Raw genomic sequence first — 21,649 nt, 5'->3', positions numbered from 1 at the left:
ACCTACTTCAATCCCTCCACATTTAAATTAGTCAATGGTCTCTACCTCCATAAAGTTTTATAAACATCAGAAGTTGTGTTCTTTGCACACTAAGGAAGGTTTACATCTAATACAGAAATGTGGTCAGTAGTCAGGTGGAAGTTGATAATGTGGCAAGATGGTCAAAACAAAATGAAAAAACTAAAAACAAACAAAAACCATTGCAGAAGAAGGTGTAACTGATCATGAAGCAACTTGGTCCTCTCAGTAGTATATTAGCTCATCAGTTACTGCCCTAGGGTGGATGTCACTGGACTTAAAAGTGAGAAGATATAAATTATCATTTCAACTTCTCTTTGCTTTTTGTGAAGAAATCATATCTAAATCCTGGCAGACGCTTACAGAACATCTCAAAGGTACCATTTTGTGGATAAAGAAACTGGAATTCAGAGAGGTTAAGTCTCATAAACCAAATTAAGTAACAAGCTAGTCGTAAAGCTGGGATTAAAACCAAAATCCCTGGTTCTCTCCAGTTGTCTTTGTTTTTATATTTGTGAACTTGGATGGTAATATTGTTGAATTTTCTTGTGCTGACCCCAGAGTCAGGAACACCCGAGTTCAGATCCATAAGTCTTCTTGCATTACTGGCCTATGTTCCTCACATATTTTTCCTCACTCATCTCCTTGCCATTACTCCAGCTGCTGCCTTTATCACACTCTCCCTCAATATCTTCATTTCCTTCAAGATTGAACTTCAATGCTGCTTCCTGCTCTCCCCAGCTGGTAGCATCTTAACCCTCTGAAATTACCTTCCTTCTATTCTGTAGGTACCTTGTCTGTTTTCTCTTTTGCTTGGCATCTCCAGCGCTTAGCACTGTGCCTAATAAGTGCTTGACAAAGCCTTCTTGTTGATAGATTGACCCCTATTAAATTTCATCTAACTGGATTTGGCTTATTTTCTAGGTTTTGGATAGATTTTTAAAAATCTCACTTTCATACAATGTAATCCTTTTTTTTTTTATTCCAGCTTGTGTCTTCTTGGAAATCTAGTAAACATGTATGTTATTGTTTTTGTGTCCTTTCAGTTTTGTCCAACTCTTGGTGATTCCTTTGGGGTTTTTCTTGGAGTGGTTTGCCATTTCCCTTAACAAGTTCACTTTACAGATGAGGAATTGAAGCAAACAGGGTTAAGTTACTCACCCTGGATCACACAGCTACTAAGTGTCTGAAACTGGATTTAAACTTGGGGAGATGAGTCTTCCTGATTCTAAGCCTAGTGCTTTATCCACTGTGCTGCCTAGCTGCCCTAGTAAACATGTATGCCTCCAATCAAATCATTAATGAAAAATGCTGAAGAGATCAGGGCCAGAGAAAGAACCAGCAACAATCTACTAGAGATTGGCCTCCAAATGAACAGTGATTCTTTAATCACTATTTGCAAGAGCCAATTAGTCAAAAATTTCCAAAACTACCTTCCTCATTATTACCTTCTAGCCTGTGACTTATTTTTTGTCCAAAAAGATGTTAAGAGAAACTTGTCAAATGTTTTGCTGAAATTTGAACAAACTATGTCTACAGCCGTCCCTTAATTTAGTGCTCTGGTCACCCTGTCAAAAATGGGACTCACACAGGTTTATAGGTATCACTATTTCCCTTTCCAGTTGCTCCTCATCTGCCCCTTTACAAATGGATTCTACAGCTTTTGTTCGGGAACTAACGTCAATGTTCTTCATCCCATAGTTTGAAGCATCTGTGTTCTTCCCCTTCTTGAAATCTGCAAGAGACACTTGCTCATCTCCAGTCTTTGGGCAAATCTTCCATACTCCATGCTTTTTCAAAGGTGGATGAGGGCAATTTAGTAATCCTCTCTTCAATTCTTTTCACCGCCTTGGGGAAATCATCCAGGTCTAGTAAAGTCACTGAAGATGGCCATGGTACTCACAATCTCTTTGTTTATCTTTCAATATTATTGACAATATTTTATCCTCTTTCTCAATCTGCAGATGATTCTTCTTAGTAAGGAAACCAGAAGCAGAATAAGATTTTGAACAGTCCCCCCCCTCCCCACCCCCATCTTTTACTATCTTCTCATCCTTGTCCTTCATTATCCAGAAAGGCCCTTTCTTAGAACCCTCAACTAATGCCGTCCTTATAACCTTCCTGACTTTATGGTTACAGGATCTGGCCTCCTCTTAGTTCCCTGCCTTTCTTCCATTTACTCAGCTCAAGTAGTGGAAGAGAAACTACACTCTGGATTTCATTACAGCAGGGAATTCTTAGATGTGGAAACTCTTACCTCTGCAGGTCTGCAATTTAAAGTCTTAAAGCATTGCCTAGAGCACTGAGCGATGAAGCCACGTAGTTACTGATCTGTGGCCTGAAGGCCTCCTGGCTGTCCTCGGCTCCTTGGGACTTCTCTTAATGGATCTTCAGTGATCTGTGTGATCCTTTGTGTAAGAAGGTCTTTTTATACTGATTCCTTTTCCTTCCTTGTTGGAATCATTTGTGTATGTGACTCTATTAATTTAATTATTTTAAAATTTTTTGAGTGCTTTCCTGTCCACCTTGAGCTGACTTCCCTTATAGAATCTAAGGCCACAGGATCCTACTGGTAGTTCTCAAAACTTTGAAATCTCCCATCTCAAAAGCTTGTATAAATAAGGCAGTTATTGTTTGTCTTTCATCCTCAAAGAGGAGGACTGTGACATCAGGAGGTGATGTCATGAATTTCGGTGAATTGGGTTTAAGTGAGGAGATGCTGTGAAAAGTTACCAGCCCCACTCTCTCCTCCAGAGCCATGTGGGTCCAGTGGCAAGACATACATCAGGACCACTGGAGATAGCCTCAGATATTTGAGGCAATTGGAGTTAAGTGACTTGCCCAGGGTCACACAGCTAGTAAATGTCAAGTGTCTGGAGCTGCATGTGAACTCACATCTCCTTGACTTCATTCATTCGTTCATTCATTCGTTCATTCATTCATTCATTCATTTATTTATTCGTTCGTTCATTCATTCATTTATTTATTTTTGCAGGACAATGAGGGTTAAGTGACTTGCCCAGGGTCACACAGCTAGTAAGTGTCAAGTGTCTGAGGCTGGATTTGAACTCAGGTCCTCCTGAATCCAAGGCCAGTGCTTTATCCACTGCGCCACCTAGCTGCCACATCTCCTTGACTTTAGAGCCAGTTCTCTATCCACTGTGCCACCTAGTTCAACACCTCACCACCTCTTGACAAGATTACTGAAATAGCCTCCTCTTTGATCTCCCTGCCCCGTCTCCTCCAGCTTGTCTTACAGCCACTAACATGGTTTTTCCAAAGCCACAATCTATCATATCACATCTGACAATGGCAGCCCACTTGCCCTGCTTCCAGTAAACTCCATTGGCACCCTGTTAACTTCACTTTCCCCCTCCCCCTCCATCTCCCCCTCTCCCTTAGGCTTAGCCACAGTCTTAACTGCTTGTCTCTCAGTAGAGCTGCCTCCTGCTCGTTTTGGCCAGGTGTGGTAGGTAGCATGCTCCCAAGACACTTGCTTCTGTTTCTTGCTTCTTCAGTCCCTCTCATAATCCTCTCTGCCATGTTTACCACTCTTAATTTCCATTCTAGATACAGAAATAGACTTTTTTGTGGACAGTGCAGCTGCCAGACCACCGTTGATTTTCAGAGCTGGAACTGATCTCACAGACTATCTAATCCAGTGGTCTGCAAACCACAGGAGAAAACAGGCCAAATTGTATGACCCTGATCAGGTCCAATCCATCTTCATAAATGAAACCTTCTGCAGCATTTCCAACAAGTTATCTTCTTGGCCCACTCTTGAAAACCTCCAGTGAAGGAGATCCTTCCAGGGTAGCCCATTCCTCTTTTGGATAATTGGTGGGAAATTTTTACTGACCACAGAAACTCAAATTTGTCTTCTTACTGGGTCTGTACTTTGCTCTGAGGTCTTCCCTCTGCTGCTAAGCAGAGTAAGACGCGTCAGGTCTTTGAAAAGTCATAGAATCTTCCTGAAATCTTCTCTTCTCAAGGCTATCTCTGCTTCATTCTTCATTGGATTTGGGACACAGTCTTTTATCTAATTAGTTTCCTTTGAATAAGCTGTTGTATCCTATCGCTGTTTTTCAGTCATGAGTCTCAGTGCATCAAGATCTCTTATTTTGTTTATTGCTCAGAACAGGGACATTCACATCTACACATCTGAAATCATGTGTATGACTACTTTCCCTGGGCCTGGAAATTGTCTCGTGACTTTCATGACACCTCATCCCTCCATTGTGACTATCATCCCTCTATCTTAACCCAGTTCACAGATCCAAATGCCCTTCCTTATCACCATCTTATTAGCTAAATTCTTGCTTCCTATATCTGTACACCTTTATCTTTTAAAGTTTGTGCCTTCGGTCAGCAATAGGGCTGAAAACACCATCTTTTCCCTTTACGACTTGTTTCCTGCCTTAAGATTCTTTCATAATCCCTAACTTTTATAGGTTCTTTTTGACACTATCACTTGATTCATCAAAAGTAAGTATTGTTGGTAGGTCGATGAGTCTTCTTTAAGAAGCTCTCAATCATATTCTGTATGCCTTCCCCAGGAAGACAGCATGTTTCTTTATTATTCATGTCACAGTGACATATGTACTCCTCAGCAAGGAGTTGCCATCGTCAAGGATGTGTCTTCCTGTGCTCAGTAGTGGATGTCCTCTCTCTGAGAGGCCCCTTGGAGCACAGAAAACCGCTTTTGATTTGGAAGCTCTAGTTTCTTTATCCCTGGGAAGAATCTGGAATGTATGACATAACTTAAACAGCCTGGTGGCGTGTTCTTCTTTCTTGCCTTCCCTGTGCCCCCTTTCAGCCTTCTGATATGGGTTTGAATTTGCCCGTGCATTCTTTCTTGTTATTTTTCCCTTTTTTTCCTTGGGAAGCATTTTCCCCCTACATTCCTTTAAGGGCAGCTTCCTTTTCCTTCAGACAAGCTAGAAGGTTGAAAGTTTTTTTTCTCCTTTGACAGTCAGTCACCAGGCATTTATTAAGAAGTACCTGCTACATTCTAAGCAGGCATCTTTTTAAATGCTAGTAGTACAAAGAAAGGCAAAAGATAGTGTCCATTCTCTAGGAGCTAATGAGGGAAACAACATGCAAACAGCTATGTATTAACACTATATGGACCAGATCAAGTGGGGATAGTCCCAGAGGGAAGGCAGGAAAATGAGTTTGCATTTTTTCCACTTAAAGTTTATTGATTCTAGAAGGAACACACAGTCTTTTCTCTGCAAATCATTGGAATGTGCAAAGTCAACATAGTATTAGCCTATCTTGGTTTGTTCTTAAAAACTATATAAACAGTGTAAAACTATAAGGTTTTAGTAGATCTAGAAGGAAATATGTGCTTCTTGCATGAATAAAATTTGATGAAAGTACTAGGGTCCAGTCATCATTTGTCAATGTAAACTCTACCTCTTGGAGCAAAATATTTCCTGATTCCATCTATTCAAGTACTTTATACCACCATATGATATAGTAGAAGATTTATGGATATTTCAGAAGATGCCTACATGACAAATATAATATTTACACACACACACACACACACACACACACACACACACACACACAGTCTAAAGAGTGATGCAAGAGAATCGAATATACCAGCTTTACATTAGTACAAAGAGCTTTTAAAGCACGGGCTTCGTTTCTTTGGCCAACATCGACCAGGGACAGCTGCTGAATTAGTTTTAATACCAAGAGTTGGTTGTGTACCAGTGCAGAAGAGATGGGAAGCTTTGTCAGAAAGGAGACAACTTTGTGGGAGAGAGATTGTATCAGAAAGGTGAAATTGGTGAGGGGAGGGGAGAAAGCATTTAATGGAAAGTCTTGAATGTTAGACTGATGACTTTGGCTTTACCTTTCCATTTTTATGAATACCAATTTCCTTATGAGAGTTCTAATCACCTGGAACACCTCTTCTTTGGTAAATAAGCCTGAATTGAATTTAACAAACATTTATTAAGCATCCATTATGTACAGTGGGTTGTTCTTGGCACTCATCTGAAGCCAGATGAGACTAATCACACCAGTTTGGGAAAAGAGGGGAAGGGAATTCCCACAGAGCATTTTTCAAGTTTAAAGTAGAGGGAGAAAATACATTAAAGAGGAAACAAGTTCTCGAGGCTCTGGAAAGGATCTAAGTTTTAGCTTATAACTTCGAATGGATCTAATTAGCTAGATAACCAGAGAGTATATATGTTTTTTTATGTAAGTATTTTGGTTGGTGCTGGAAATGTTACTAGGAATACATGCAAGGATTATATATCTTCCTGGCTCCCAGACAGATTTGGGAGTTACATGAGCTTATCATTCTGTGTCTGTGTATTTGTGTGTGTACCTGTGATTTAATTAGTCTGGGAACTTTCTGGGAGGAATTGCCCTCTCACAATACATATTTGCAATTGTTCTATAAAATAATAATAATAATAACAACAACAACTAGTATTTATTATAGCAGATCTATTTGAAGATGAGCAAAATATTTTCTTAAAGGAGATTAGTCTGTCAGCATAAATACCTACTATGTGTCAGCCATATTCCCTGTTCTGAGGATACAAGTACAATGAATGAAATGATCCTGTATTCTTTTGGGGGGGGGGAGGAGAGGGCAATGAGGGTTAAGTGACTTGCCCAGGGTCACACAGCTAGTAAGTGTCAAGTATCTGAGGTCTTATTTGAACTCAGGTCCTCCTGAATCCAGGGCCTCTGCTTTATCTACTGCACCACCTAGCTGCCCACTATCCCATATTCTTAAGGAGCTTATACATTCTAATAGGAAAGACAAGAGGTACAAATATGAGTATATTCAGATTAAAAGCAAAAATTACTCCAGTGAGTTGTTATTGTATGTCATTTAAAAAATCATTATACATGTGTATCCTAGGAAAGCATTCAAGTTTCAAAAACTAAACCAAAGTCCAGTGCTCCTCCCCCTATACACTTGCTCTTTCTTTTTGTTCTTAGGATTTTAGTTGTCTATATTTTGTGATAGAACCAGATTATTTTTGGAGGCAATCTGTGTTAAGTGACTTGCCCAGGGTCACACAGGTAGTAAGTATCAAGTGTCAGGGGTCAAATTTGAACTCAAGTCCTCCAGACTCCAGGACTGGTGCTCTATCCTAGTGTCACCTATCTGCCCTTAGGGCCAGATTTTTAAACTCAAGTTACTATGTTACATTTTCTTACCCTTCATGCAATTTGTCAAGTATAGCTGTATATCATTCCCCCAAATTATTTTTCCTTTTTAAAAAATAAAACTTCAGATACCCAGAGAATTATTGTCTACAACATCAGGCACATACCTTAGATAGATTGTTAACTTTTGATATATTGTATCTTTTATCACTAGGTTAATGTCTTGCAGTCTCTTCGATGTAGAGCCATAAAGTACTAATAGCCAGTGGGTAGAAGAGACCATTGCTCATGCCTCAATCCTGTAAAAATCCAGCCTGTAAACCCCAAGACATCTTGTGAGGTTTCAGCCTCATTTCTTACCTAGCCTTAAACACTGAATGGGCAATTGCCTCAGACAAACTGAGACCTGAGAAAGACCTTAGCTTAAAAAGGCCATAGTCTCCTACAGCACTGGGGCCATCTCCAGTTGTCCTGATGTCTATCTTGTCACTGGACCCAGAGGGTTCTGGAGGGGAGAGTGAGGCTGGCAACCTTGCACAGCTCTCCCACACTTAAATCCAGTTCAGTGCAAAGCAAAACATCACCTCCCTGATGTCATTGCCCTCTTTGAGAAAGAAGGAGAAACAATAGTCCTGTATCAGTTTACAACCAGTTTTCCTTGTTCCAAGCAAATGGCCGTTACCTTGTGGCTAAAATAGCAAATGAATAAAGTACATTGGGAAATAGCGATAGTTGCAAATGACTTCCGAGGATTTCCGGTAATCTTACATATCAAGGAAGGAAGGAAGGAAATAAAGGCCCTGTGACTTTACAATGATGGTGATTCATATTTTCAAATAAGTTCCTATTGTTTCCTGACTCACAGTCTGTTTTTGAGCTTATATGAACATTTATTTATCTGTATTTGTTTTCCCAGACTTCAGGAATTTTCACAAAGTGAACTTTGTGAAAGGTCTGAAATTTAGCTATGAAATCACTGCAGTACCTCTCCAGGACCCCCTTTCCCTAATGTATCTCTTGGCATTCCCTTCAACAATAGCAAACATTTGTTACTTACCATGTGTTAGGCCCTGTGCCTAGGGCCAGTGATGCAAGGTACCATAGCCTGTGACCTTGGAGCTTATTTCATATTCGGTGATGTCCGTAGAGTTTCATTTGTTGCAATGGAATGTGAGGACACCAAAGGAAAGATTCAGAGAAAAAGGCTCAGCAGTGAGCTGTGATTGCTACCAGTGGAACTTGTGGAGGCATTGTGGAGACACACTCCTAATTCCCCATCACTTGGGCTTGGCTAATTTTGTTCATAGATTATTTTGAATGCCTTAGGTTTCCAAAGATAGTGAGCATGTTATAGTCAAAAGGAACCTGGGCTGCATCTCAGGAGACCAAGTGGTATCATCCCTGGCCTGGGCACTTTAGTCAAGTCATAGAGCTAATCTAGGCCTTCTTTCTCTATAAAGGGAGCTTTGGATTTGTAAGATGTTTTGAATAGAACCCCTGTTTTGACTCTACAACTTTGAGAACCAACAGCACCTGTCTAGATTCCAAGATAAAACCAGAGGGGCCTGGCAGACCTCCCTCAAGTTTCTGTTCCGATCTTTAAGACATAATAGTCTTAATAGCCCATGATGATATAGCCCTAGGGGTCATTTCTTCTTTCTTTTTTAAAAATTTTAGAGTTAGGAGAGGAAGCATTACCCGTTTACCTTAGAAAATTCTGTTGTAGATTAGCATTGTGGACAATTACCCTGCCTATCCGTGATAGTAATTCAGGCATTAGTCCACTCAGAGCAGTACAGTTCAGACTGTATAGTAACTAAGTACTTAGCGGGTAAAAGATTGGGGGGCAGAGGAAGGACAACCCTGACCTTCCTTCCCCTGTTCTCAAAAAGGACAGTCAGAGAAAACTGCAATAGAAATGATTTGGCCTTGTCTGTTTCCTCCCCTCCTTTCCTCTCTTCTTCAGCCCACCTATTCTATCCTCTGTTCCTCCTCCCCCATTCTCATACCCTCTGCTGAGATTTAGCAAAGGTTATGGCAAAACAATCTAATGGTGAGAATATTTTTTATTCTCTTAAGCCTTTTAGGGCACAGATCCAAAGGATAAAGTTAGCCAAAGATTTGAGAAAGAAGAAACCACTGTCATCGAGAACAATGGTGTTTTCATTGCGGTCTTCATATAAATAGAAGTACTGTGATCTGTAGAACTATAGCGTTTTTCTAGTTTCAGTCTTATCGAATGTTTTAGTTTCAAATGTAGCTTTCAGAATCAGACTATTTTGTCATTTGGATGTTCTAGCTCTCCTACTGACTAGTTGTATGGACTTTGGCAGGCAGGCCGCTTAACCTCCCAAACATCAGTTTCTTTATCTCTGGTGGTTGGAGTAGATAGATGGATTCTAAGACCTTCCCTCCTTCCTGCTCTAAAATTCTCTGATTCTTTTATCCCTGCAGTTTTGTCTCGCGTTGGTCTTTTTCTGGAGCTCCTCACATAACTATTCCCAACAGCACGGATTCCCATGACAACCAAAAAGAACCACGCAAGGGGAGAGTTAAATTTATTTTCAACCAGTCTGACTTATTTTAGACTTTGGGCACCTGAGCAAGTTTTTATTTTAGTGGTGTTCTGGGGCTTCCCTTAAATTGAATTAAGGTTTAATGTGTCACCAGTGTTCGGTTATTTTCCCAATGGATTGTAAATTCCTTGAGGACAAGATGTTGCTCATCCTTCATCTCTGTGTCCCTAGCACCTAGCACAAAGGACAGTAATGGTGAGAGTCAGAGCAGTGGAGCTGTTGGGACCTCATTGGACTCCTCCTTTTATGGAATCAGGAGATCCTTCGAGTAGCACACTGGTTTATCTTTTTGGACTCTGGGACCCATTTGAATTGCTTTAGAAAGTGGGGCCTGGGCTGGGTCTCCATTGCTCCAGAAAGGAAGACCTGCCCTCCCTGGATTCCAGGTCATTTCCCCTTCCCTTCCCTTCCCTTCCCTTCCCTTCCCTTCCCTTCCCTTCCCTTCCCTTCCCTTCCCTTCCCTTCCCTTCCCTTCCCTTCCCTTCCCTTCCCTTCCCTTCCCTTCCCTTCCCTTCCCTTCCCTCCCCTCCCCTCCCCTCCCCTCCCCTCCCCTCCCCTCCCCTCCCCTCCCCTCTCCTGGTATTTTGAATCTTGGGAAAGCAGTTTGGAGGAAGGAGACTCTATCTATCTGCATACATGTCTTTGTGTTTAAATCTCCCTCCCCAGGCTTGTGGCTAATACTTGGCACCTTCCTCATCTTCTCAGTCAGTCTTTCTGTATTTGGTGATTCTGTGATGATAAGGCTTAGATAACTCTACACAAACTCTGAGTGTGCCGAATAGGCCCCATACATAACAGTACCTTGTCCATAGTAGGGAATAAGATATGTTTGTAAATTGTTTGAATTTAAACTTAATGAGGTCACAGTATTTAAAGAGAGGCCCACCGTTTATGACCCCTTCCACAAAGACTGGAGAGGAAGAATAAGACTCTTAGAAATTGTGTTCCCCCAAGCCAGAGATGGTCAGAGGATCCCACTGAAAACCTTGGCAGCCTAGGGAAACTGCCTGCTTTTGTTTATGAGAAGGCTGATGGTGACTCAGCCAGTGTTTAGTTTAGCATTCTGGGTGTTATCTGCTGAGTCAGCCTTGCTCTCAGAGCTGGGTTTATTTGCTTTGGCCTCAGGAGCTGGACATTTAAAGCAAAAAAAGAAAAAAAATCCAACCCCCTTTTGAATTTTGTGCTTTCTGAACTAGCTTGGATATGAAGTGATATGTACCAAGAACAATGAATATCATTCTTTTGAAATTGTTTCTCATTTAAATTGGGAGCTTACTATACTGGAATATCTTTCCTTTTTTTTCCTTTAAGACTGTATTTCTTTTTATATTTATATTCTGGAATATTATGTCTCCAATTAAAGAAGTCATCAGGCAGATTGTCAGGGATTTTCAGACTTACTGCAAGTAGCTTAATAGCAGGTATTCTTGTGTAGGGGGAACTGGCTCGGGCATCTTGCAGGTCAGCTGTGGATACTAAGTTCAGTCTCTCAGTATTCCCTCCAGCCTTCCTGTTCCTTTTCTTGCCTGGGCTTATGTCTTTAAGGGAAGCACATGTTGCCTGGGTCTTAGATGGTCACAGAATCACCAGATGTATCATTGGAAGGGACGTAAGTAACCATTGAAGACCTCCTTGGGGAAGCCCGCATTCCACTTTGAGACCCATCTAATCTACAACAGTAAGTCCCTCCCATTAGATAGCCCTCACATTGTTAAAGGTAGCTCTCATGTCCTTTGCAGAGGTCGTATTTATAAAGCATTTAACACATCTGAAAACGGTTTAATAAATCTTCTCTTCCAATCTTTTCTTCTCTGTTATTAGGAGCATTGATAAATTAATCCAAGGGCATCTAGGTGGTGGAGTGGATAGAGCACTGACACTGGCATCAGGAGGACCTGAGTTTGAATGATGCCTAAGACAGTGCCTAGCTGTGTGACCCTGGGCAAGTCACTTAACCTTGATTGCCTCACCCCCCCCCCCATATAATAATGCAGATTTTAGCCAATAGTGAAAGTAATCCCTATTATATTCCAGGAAAATTGTATTCAACAGCAATATTAGATAGGAAATAGGCTTTTCCTTATGTTTAAGAAGAGAAAACTAGTTGTTGGACCTGTAAGTAAAAATAAATAGCAGCCTATGTGACAATTTGTAAAAATTCAAATCCAGGACAAAGAAACAATTTTTCAAAATTGCTTCACATAATAGTGTATACTACTCTTAATTTCCTAAACAGTTTAACTTTCTCCACATGACTAAGTATTGACCCTATCTTTATCTTTTCACTGAGGAAATTCCGCTCCTCTTATGGTAGTTAACAAAACAGATTAGCTTTTCAGGAACAAAAACGTTTCTCTGTCTTTCAGATGTGGCTTTTTGTTGTTTATTGAAATAATACCTCTCCCCAAAGTGCTTCAAGTATCTGTTTTTTACAATTGTCCTCAGTGGTATTATCATTCTTTTGCTGTAATTGTCTCTAATGTCACTTATTCATAAGGTCTAATGGATACCCTGGGAGTCATCTCAGCCAAGGTAGAAGCATTTAGATGGTATAAAACCACTTTCTGGATAGATCCTGGTAACAATAAGCCCTGGTGAAATTATATCTGTATCGAAGGTGCTCAAAACAAAAAAAATGCATTCTTTATTACCAGATAATTTTTAAATGTCCGTATTAACGTCCTTAGACCATTTGAATAATAAGGTATGGGTGCCATAAACTTTGTATCTAAATTTATACTTGCTTTGTATCTAAATTTAACTTGCTGGTAGCCTCTGTTATAAAAAATAGCTAAGATATTGAAGGACTTCCTTCAAAAATCATCAAAATGGCTGAAATAAAGGTTCATATAGTCCGAGTGTCTGCCTAAAATCAACTGTTCTCCAAAAATTATGAGTATTAATTTGAAATTATACAGGATGTGGTTGGGTGAGGGCATCCTCTCAGTTATCTGAACTGAAGATACAGCCACTGGAGAAGAGTTTTCAGTCTTGGAAGAAAAGTGGAAAAAAATGACATAGCCTTTTACCAAGGCCAGGATGCAGAAGTATGGATTATTGCCTGCTTTAGGGAGGTATTGTGGCATAATGGAAATCGTACTGCCCTAAAGGGAATGTGTTGAAATCCTAGTTCTACTGCTTGGGCAAGTCATTCCACATATCAGTTCAATTAATAGGCATTTATTAAGGGTCCGTTATATGCCAGGAACTGCTCTAACTGTTGGAGATATAATGAAAATGAGATAGTTCCCGCTGTTAAAGGACATCCATTCCACTCTCAGGGTATATGATATGTTCAGAAATATAGCTTGAGAGAGGGCAGCTAGTTGGTGCAATGGATAAAGCACCGGCCCTGGATTTAGGAGGACCTGAGTTCAAATCCGGCCTCAGACACTTGACACAACTAGCTGTGTGACCCTGGGCAAGTCACTTAACCCTCATTGCCCTGCAAAAAACAAACAAACAAACAAACAAACAAAAAGAAATATAGCCTGGGTACAAGAGAAATACATAGTGAGGTAGGGAGGTGATTCTAACAACCTGAGGATCAGGGAAGGATTCCTGAAGGAGGTGGGATCTTAAGCTGAGCTTCGGAGAAATCTAGAATTTCCAAGTGATGGAGGTATGGAGGAAGAGTATTTTAGCCATGCAAAGTTTTAGGGCATTGAGGAGCTGTGTGTGTGTGTGTGTGTGTGTGTGTGTGTAAGAATCTGTAGTGGAAACAGTTTGTCTGGAATACATTATAGGGAGTACTGATGGGCTGACATGCCTAATAGAAGAGTTGGTATTTTATTCTAAAGACAATGGGGAGCCATTGATGCTTCTTGAGCAGAGGAGTATAACATCCTCAGATCTGAACCCCAGTTTCCTTATCTGCAAAGTAGAAAGAATACTTGTTCAATCTACCTCCAAGGGTTATTTTAAGAACTGAATGAGATTGTGTGATGCCACTTAAAAAAGACTTTAGAGCTCATAGATAGAGTTGGAAGAGGGGGTGCTTCAGAGATCATCTAAACTCAACTCCAAAATTGAAGGCCTTAAAAGGTTGCCCAAGACCATCGAGATAGTGAGCAGCAGTGCTGGGGGTTTAATCCAGGTCCCCCTTCTGTGTATAAGTCTAGCTTCTCATGAAAAGCTCTTTCAGAGGGTTAAGTTACTCTATCAGCTTAGTGCCTTGTTAAGTGAATGAATGAATGGAGTGTATGAAGGAATGAATTTATGAGTGAATGAAGTGACCTTTTTATCTTGTAAACATTGATGTCACTACAGATCCAGCAGTACTCATAACCACTCTCACTGACTCCATTAAGTTTTGGTTTCACACAAAATGGTGAGATGTAAGCAAAATTGGGTGTTCCAGAGGAGTGATTTTACAGTAAAGAGGTTTTATCTGGCTGAATTTCATGAGTGTTCAGATGAGGGTCTGAGTCGCAGTTAGCCTCTTAAAACAATTAAGGTAGAAGCTGAGGAGGAAGGTCTGGTGCCATCTGTTGTATTTTACAAACAGAATTTGCTAGTGAAAGTCTGTAATTTCCAAAGCCTTACCAGGGAAAAAGATGATAAACATTGTGAAGGCTCTGATGCCAAAAAGGAATAGTCTCCTGTGCTGGGGGAGGGGGGCAAGGATCACTAGATGATGGTTAAGAAAGTAGGAAGGCCTAAAGTTGAGTCTGAATTGGAGCATTTGTCAGCTATGTGGTTGTAGCCATGGGGATGTGCTCCAAGTGGCTGGCCAAGAGCCGGTTGTTAAATGTTGTGTGGGAGCATTTACTCCCCAGAAACTGGCAAATGCTACAAATTCCTGCTAGGCTCATTGTTTTGTTGATTGTCTAAACTTAAGAAGGTGATGGCAAGATGGTGATAATGCAGGTTAGTTTAAGGGTGTTATGAATTATTTCCCAGCACTCCCCTTGTAGACAAGTTAATTCATCCTCTCTCAAGCCTCAGTTTACCTCATCCATAAAGTGGGGGAGAGGATCGTAGATTTAGAGCTAAGGGAACCCCTGGAGGCTCCCTGATCTCCTGCTTCATTTTCTACAGGAGGACAGACCCCAGTTCGCTCCTAAGTGACTTGCTCAGTCTCTGTCCACCTGGTGGTGTATCAGGGAGGAGGTCTTCAAGACTCTGCTTGAACCCCACCTTCTGCAAGAGGGCTTTCCCCAGATTCCTCCTTCCCCCCCTGAGCTTGCCTCCTGTTTACACCATGTGTGTCACACTCTGCATAGACTACTGTTTACATGTTGGCTCCCCCATTCAATTGTGAGTCCCTTGAGGCTCCCAGGACTGGGAGGGCAAGCAGAGGAATGGGGGGCTTGCTGCTTTGTTTTCGCCCTTCTTAACATCCCCAGTGCCTAGTTCGGTGCCTGGCATATTCATGCTAAATAAATGCTTGTTCACTGTCAATTGTCCATCTCCCCCGTGTCATCATAGAACCTTCAAAATGCATTGTCTAAAGCCTCCAATTGTCTTTGCTGCTATGCTAGGCTGCACATATGAACACAATTTTCTCTCCAATCTCAGGACTGTTTTCTTTTCCAGTTTTTTAATGCATCATATTTTTCCCTAGTGTGTTATTGCCCTTGCTTTAACCGGCCTGTTTTCATGCCATATAAAATATTGGCTGAAATCATTGCAGTCTGTGAACCCACAGATTGTGCATATGCGTGTGTATTAGACCCCCTTCTCCACATATAGAGATTTATTCGGAATTAGACTTTCCCAGTTTGGTAGATCCTGGAGATAGTTCACTTTGTTGTTTTCCATTAGCATTTTAATTGCCTTTGAAGCATCTCATCCAAATGAAGCAGTTGGATTGCATCATGAATTTCCAAACTTTTTGGTCTTCATTCTCTCTTGGCTGTATAGTAAACCCTCCCATATCCCTCTATTCAGTATGAATATACATAAATCCTAGAATTTACCATGTGTATACATATTAGAAATAAAGAGATTAAATTTTCATAAAGAAAACTTGATTTGGCACTCAATAATTTTTTTTTGCATTACCAAGTTGTTAAATGTTTATTACAACATAGTCATAAATTAGTGTAACCCTTAATTTTTATTCTTCTCAACCAACAATTTTATTTTTGGTAAAGTTTTTCGAAAAGATACCTGCACATCATGCTCAGCATCCATTTTGCAGCTTTGGACTGGATTGAGCACAGGACTTGAGAATTCTGCTTAGTTCGCATTTATTGATATTGATATTGATATTTATTGATATTTTGTTTTGCAAAGGGCTGTGCATATGTCATTTCACTAATCTTCACAACAACCCTGGGAATAAAGGTCCTGTTGTCATCCCTGTTTTTCAGATAAGGAAACTGAGGCTGAGAGGTTAAATGACTTACCTTAGGTTACACACGCTGAGTGTCTCAGTCAAGTTTTAAACTCTGATCTTTCTTCCTAACTCCCTATTCACTAACCCATTGCTTATCCACAAAGATTAGTGTAGTATAAATGGCATCTGCTTCTCAATTTTGTGACTTTGTTGATTAGAAAATTAATATGGAATTTCTGTTTATTGCAGAGGCCAATTAGCTCATCATTCTCAATGGGTCATTTTTGGCAATTTTATTTCTAGGTAAATCTAAAAAGGATTTAGCTTGTTGATTGATTTTCATATCGAAACCTTATTTGGTTTTGGTCATTGGGGGAAAGAATGGAAAGGAATAAACTTTTATTTGGCGCCTACTGTATACCTGGCACCTTGCTAAGTTCTTTACAGACATTTCATTTGATCCTCAAAATAACCCTGTGAATTAGATGCTCTTATTATTCCCATTTGACAGTTATGGAAACATAGGCAAACAGGTTAAATGACTTGCCCAGGGTCACAGGACTAATAAATGTCTGAGGCCAGATTTGTACTCAGCTCTTCTTAAGTCCAATTCCAGTGCTTTTTCCATTTCACCACCTAGTCATGTTAGGAATAATTCCTTCAGTTGTTGCTTTCAATTTTTTCAGATACATTACAATGTGCACACCCCCCCCCCCTTTCAACTCTGCTCTGGTCCTCTCCTGCCTATTCTGACTCAAGTCCACATTTCCCCCCTCCCCCTCCCCCTCAAAGGATTACTTTTGGAATGTAGGAGAATGGAATTACTTACTGTTCCCCAAACCTGCTTGACAAGTTTCTTGTACTCTCTGGTAGTGCACATACCCCACGTTGGGAACCCCCAGACCAGACAGTACAAAGGGGCTTTCTTTTTCACTTATGTTATTCATTCATTTCATCATTCTATAAAATCTAGAGATCCCCTTATAAAAATGCTAAATAATAAGGTAGTATTGATTGATGGATTATGTAGCACAAGTTAGCTATTATACTACTTTGAACAGAATCTGTTCAGAAGAACTCAAGTGACATTAAATGTCTGCAGTTGCCCTTCCTCTAGTGATTTTCAAGAAATCATAGTGAAGTTTGGTGTTCTGTTTCTTCTCCCCCTCCCAACTACACATGCATTTGTTACCAGGCCACCCGGGAAGACCAGAACTACAAATTGCTAAGAAGATTCACATCTCAATTCCACAGAATTCAAATTGAAATTGATTTAGAGAATGACGGGGAAGTCAAATCTTTGGGTTTTCCATTTTAATTTCAAAGGTGCTTGGCTGAAGAAGGGAAATTAACATGTTTATAACAAAGAAACACTTGCATATGCAGGGTTTTTGTTGGTTTTTGCTTGTGGCAGATATATTTTGTAAGTTAATGTTTTAACCTTTTGAACTCTCAAATGGCAAAAGAGAGACACTGAGTTACTTCCAGAACATTGGGTTACTTTATAGATAGATGTCTTTGTTTAGAGATAACAAGGCAAAATAGCAAAATATCCTTTTACTTTTTTTCTGGAAACTAGGAAAATTTATAGATTAGCATGAAATTGCATATGGAAGCTAATGGGCCAGGATTTTCTTTTGATATGAATATAGTAGACTTGCGAATGCCCGGATCACATCACCTCTAAGCCCATTTCCTCATCTGCCAAAATCAGGTACGAGGGCTGATGTTTCAAGCCTGCTGTGGAACTCTGTAGATGGGAATTGGAGAGGAAACATAGCACAGGCTGTGGAGGGCCAACTTCAGAGTTGCGAAGACATGGTTGTGGCCTCTGATGAATATTGGCTGTATGACCTTGAGTAAGTCTTAGTGTCCTAAGAAACTAAGAGTATAAATTCGAGGAAGAGATGCTGCTCGTGTTGATGGAAGGTATTTCCACACTAGTAAGTTGCCCTACACTGGTGAAATCTCTCATATGGGACCCCCTTCCCTATCTTCTCCTTCCCCATGCCCAACCCCATTTTTTTTTGGACCAAAAAATTCATACAGATACCCCACAGTGAGTTTTATTGTTATTATTATTTTTACTGACAATGGTAATGAAACACATTATTATGCGACCATGTCTGTCATTATGAACTTTTCTGCATCTCAGAAAAGTAAAGTGTCTTTTTTCTCTCTTAATATAACTCCCTACTCTGAGTTAGCTTGAGTGAATTTGAAGGATCTCTCAAGGGGTTAATGGCTTCTTATCTGTTTCCTGGAAAGTAGATTTTAGCATCTCTAAGAATCTGCTCTAAGCCTTCTTAGTAATGATCTGAAGGAAGCCATTTGGCAGACAAGGCTAGAATCCTTTTGGGAATGGATAGATGAAAAGAGGTGCTTGGAATGGAGTAGGGGAGCTGGAGAAAAAGCTGAGCCCAAGGGCTGCTGTACCCCCCTGCTCCCCATAGAAAGCCTCTCTTTCCTCATAGACTCAAATAACTTGAAATTGCAGTAAAACATTTAGAACGGTGTGTGTAGCTAACAGGGTAGACAGGGGCAGCTTAGTCATCTTTATTACATACAATGCACACAATAAATTACGCAACTTTATTGGATAAAATTTAAATGCAGTACCCCCATCCCCAAATTAATATTTGTGAAGAATACAGAGCTTTCTCTGAATGGAGCCGAAGGGTTCTTTTCTAAGGGCTGGCTTGTCACAGATTAGGTTTGTGTGCTTTTACTTAAATATACCAAAGCAGAGTCATCCTCTCATCTTTCTCACTGTGATGTTTCTACTACAGTGAAAAGAGGAGTAGGGGCAGCTAGATGGCACAGTGGATAGAGCACCGGCCCTGGAGTCAGGAGTACCTGAGTTCAAATCCGGCCTCAGACACTTAACACTTACTAGCTGTGTGACTCTGGGCAAGTCACTTAACCCCAGTTGCCTCATTTAAAAAAAAAAAGAAAAAGAAAAGAGGAGTAATTTTTCCAAAAGGAGAATAGCAAACAATGTCCTTTAAAACAAGTGTTCCTTTTTTTGTTGTTGTTTTGTTTTTTTGTTTTGTTTTTTGCTGAGGCAATGAGGGTTAAGTGACTTGCCCAGGGTCACACAGCTAGTAAGTGTCACGTGTCTGAGGCCGGATTTGAACTCAGGTCCTCCTGAATCCAGGGCCAGTGCTCTATCCACTGCGCCACCTAGCTGCCCCACAAGTGTTCCTTTAAAAAGTTATTTGAATAAAATAATGGTAATGTATACCACTGGAAATTTCTCTGAATTAAGCTGTGGGTTGTTTATGAATTTGTAAAGAAAATGTTTTGTGGAGCTATGGAATTAGGAAATAGAAGAGGTGTTTTATGAACTTTGGGAATTTGATTGAATTATTGTTATGATTATTTTTCTTTCTGGGTGAAGTAATACAATTCTAATAATCATTTGATCCTCACAAACAACCCTGGGAGGTGGGTGCTGTCAATATCCCCACTTTACAGTTGAAGAAACTGAGGCATTTGCCTAAACTCACACAATTAAGTGGCTGAAATCAGACTTGAATCCGGGTCTTCTTGACTCCAGGCCCAAACCTCCATCCACTGTGCCACCTGGATGACTCTGCAGCTGAGAGATTTGCCTAGGGTCACACAGCTGAAACAGGACTGGAATTCAGGTGTCCCTGAGTGTAGGCTTAGCTTACCATGCTCATGAAAGATCCTACATCGAAGTCTTTAACTAGATGGAATAACTTAGAGATACATGTGCTAAGAAAAGACATGGATGGCAGTAAGGATAGAACTTCTGGGGGCCTGGAACTACCAAAACCTCTTAATGGTGATGAAGATGATTGAAAGGTGAGTGAAGGCCACCCCGAAGCCCAGGGAACCATCCTCCAGTCCACAGAGACCATAAACATTGGATTTACTCCATGGAGGGGCAGAGCCTCCCATCTAGAAATACAAGGGATGGCTCTCGATGGTGCTTCTGCCTTCTGCAGGGACACGGTTATTTAAGCTGAAGAAGTGTTAGAGACAGAATATTAAGCCTTTGTGTAAAGGGCCTGTGGTGCTCCGGGCGCAGTCCTTGTCTTCTAATGGCAGTAGCTCCAATGACTAAAGACCCAGCTTGGGAGCCAGGTTAGAATCAGGAAAGTAGCACAGTAGTGCGATGAAGCCATCCTGGTATGTTCCCTGTGGTCTTTGCCTCTGTGCATGTCCTGGGATTCCTCCGGGACCTGTGGTCCAGCCACACAAATATTTCTAAGCTTGAGGTAGTGATGGTATCCTGCTGTTGCCAAGTCCAGACAGAAATCCAACCGCTGGGAGTTGAGGGAGGACGAGTGTCCTAGAATGAGCCTAGAGCTACGTATCTCGCCATGCTGGCTGAGCTCACTCCTCCACCCCCAAGAAAGCCGGGTCCTGCCAACATGTAACAATGAGATCCTTCATCTCTACTGCATCCAGCTTCCTTGTGTTGTCTCTAGCGCCGGAGGACAGAGAGGCAGTTTTTTCTTTGTTCCCTGAGGACTCCTCTCTGAGGTCAGGCTGACCTGCACTAAGTTTTGTCACCTCTGTGACCCCTGTGGAGGCCTTTACAGTTTCACAAGTCCTACCCTCACCCATGACCCACTTTTTCATCCCTGATTTCAGGCTGCTAAGTCTGGCTCCAGGCCACAATTTGAGATTCTGTTCCAACAACCTCAACAAGTTCTTCTGCTTGTGCATTTCTCCCATATGGGATGTTTCCAAAATCTTGGTGCAGTTTTAAGATCTAATCATTTAAGACTTTATGGCCAGCCTGCTCATTTACAGTCCTTATATGCAGAGGCTTTTTTGTTTGATAAACAAAATATTTAAAATTTCTGAATTAGTGGCTCTTCTTCCGGAGCCTGGTAATCATGCTGATGACTTGAGCTTATACAGTTATTGAGAAAAAGTGAAGTTTTAGGATCCTTGTTGTCGATACTGAATCTCAGGTCGGGAAGGTGGCTGAAAGAAGTGGAGGGTTTTGAACATCTTCAAGGACCGTGACTTTTAGAGCACCCTTTCATTCTCTGCAATTTGTCCAGAATCCATAAAGAATTTATCAGTTTTGTTGGATTCCTTCTAGGATTTTGGTCCCACACTTCCCATACCTCTCCTTAATTTTCCATGTCTGTGAGTACAGCACTTGGGTTATCTCTCTGGGGTTTTTCTTTGCTCTCACTCTATGAAAAGCCTTTCTTGGTCACCCATTTCTTGGATGACATCTTTTTATGCCACTTTATCTATGCAAGCCCTCCCTGGCAACAATGGCATCTTTCTTATGGCCACTGTGTCTTTCTGTCACCCTTTTATTCACCCTAAGTGTTGGCTTTTCAGAGTTTATGGTGTTCCATGAATTTTTCTTAGCTGTCACTGCAAGAATGTTGGTTGGTAACATTTTAATAAGTCAGTTAATAATGATGTTTTTAATTCAGCCATTTATCAAGTGCCCAGCTCTGGACTTGGCACTGGAGGAGATGCAACATTTAGATGAGATGTAGTCCAGACATAGTTGCTTCTCCAATGGTACTTTCGGTCTCAGAGGAATAAGATAGGACACAAACCCAGAACACTATAATACACAACATTGCATGATTAAGATGAAAAACAGTGGGGTGGAGATTCAGGG

General features: G+C 40.9%; 1 protein-coding gene across 8 annotated transcripts in view; it reads left to right on the top strand.

The window, feature by feature from the left end:
- Nucleotides 1-21,649, top strand: part of FAT1 (FAT atypical cadherin 1) — a 169,644-nt gene that overhangs the window by 76,786 nt on the left and 71,209 nt on the right. The gene's annotated exons all lie outside the window — the stretch shown is intronic.

This window comes from Dromiciops gliroides, chromosome 6 (genome assembly GCF_019393635.1).
Source record: "Dromiciops gliroides isolate mDroGli1 chromosome 6, mDroGli1.pri, whole genome shotgun sequence".
Taxonomy (NCBI): domain Eukaryota; kingdom Metazoa; phylum Chordata; class Mammalia; order Microbiotheria; family Microbiotheriidae; genus Dromiciops; species Dromiciops gliroides.
Note: the sequence above shows the minus strand (reverse complement) of the source record. Positions and strands in the feature narration are given on the sequence as shown.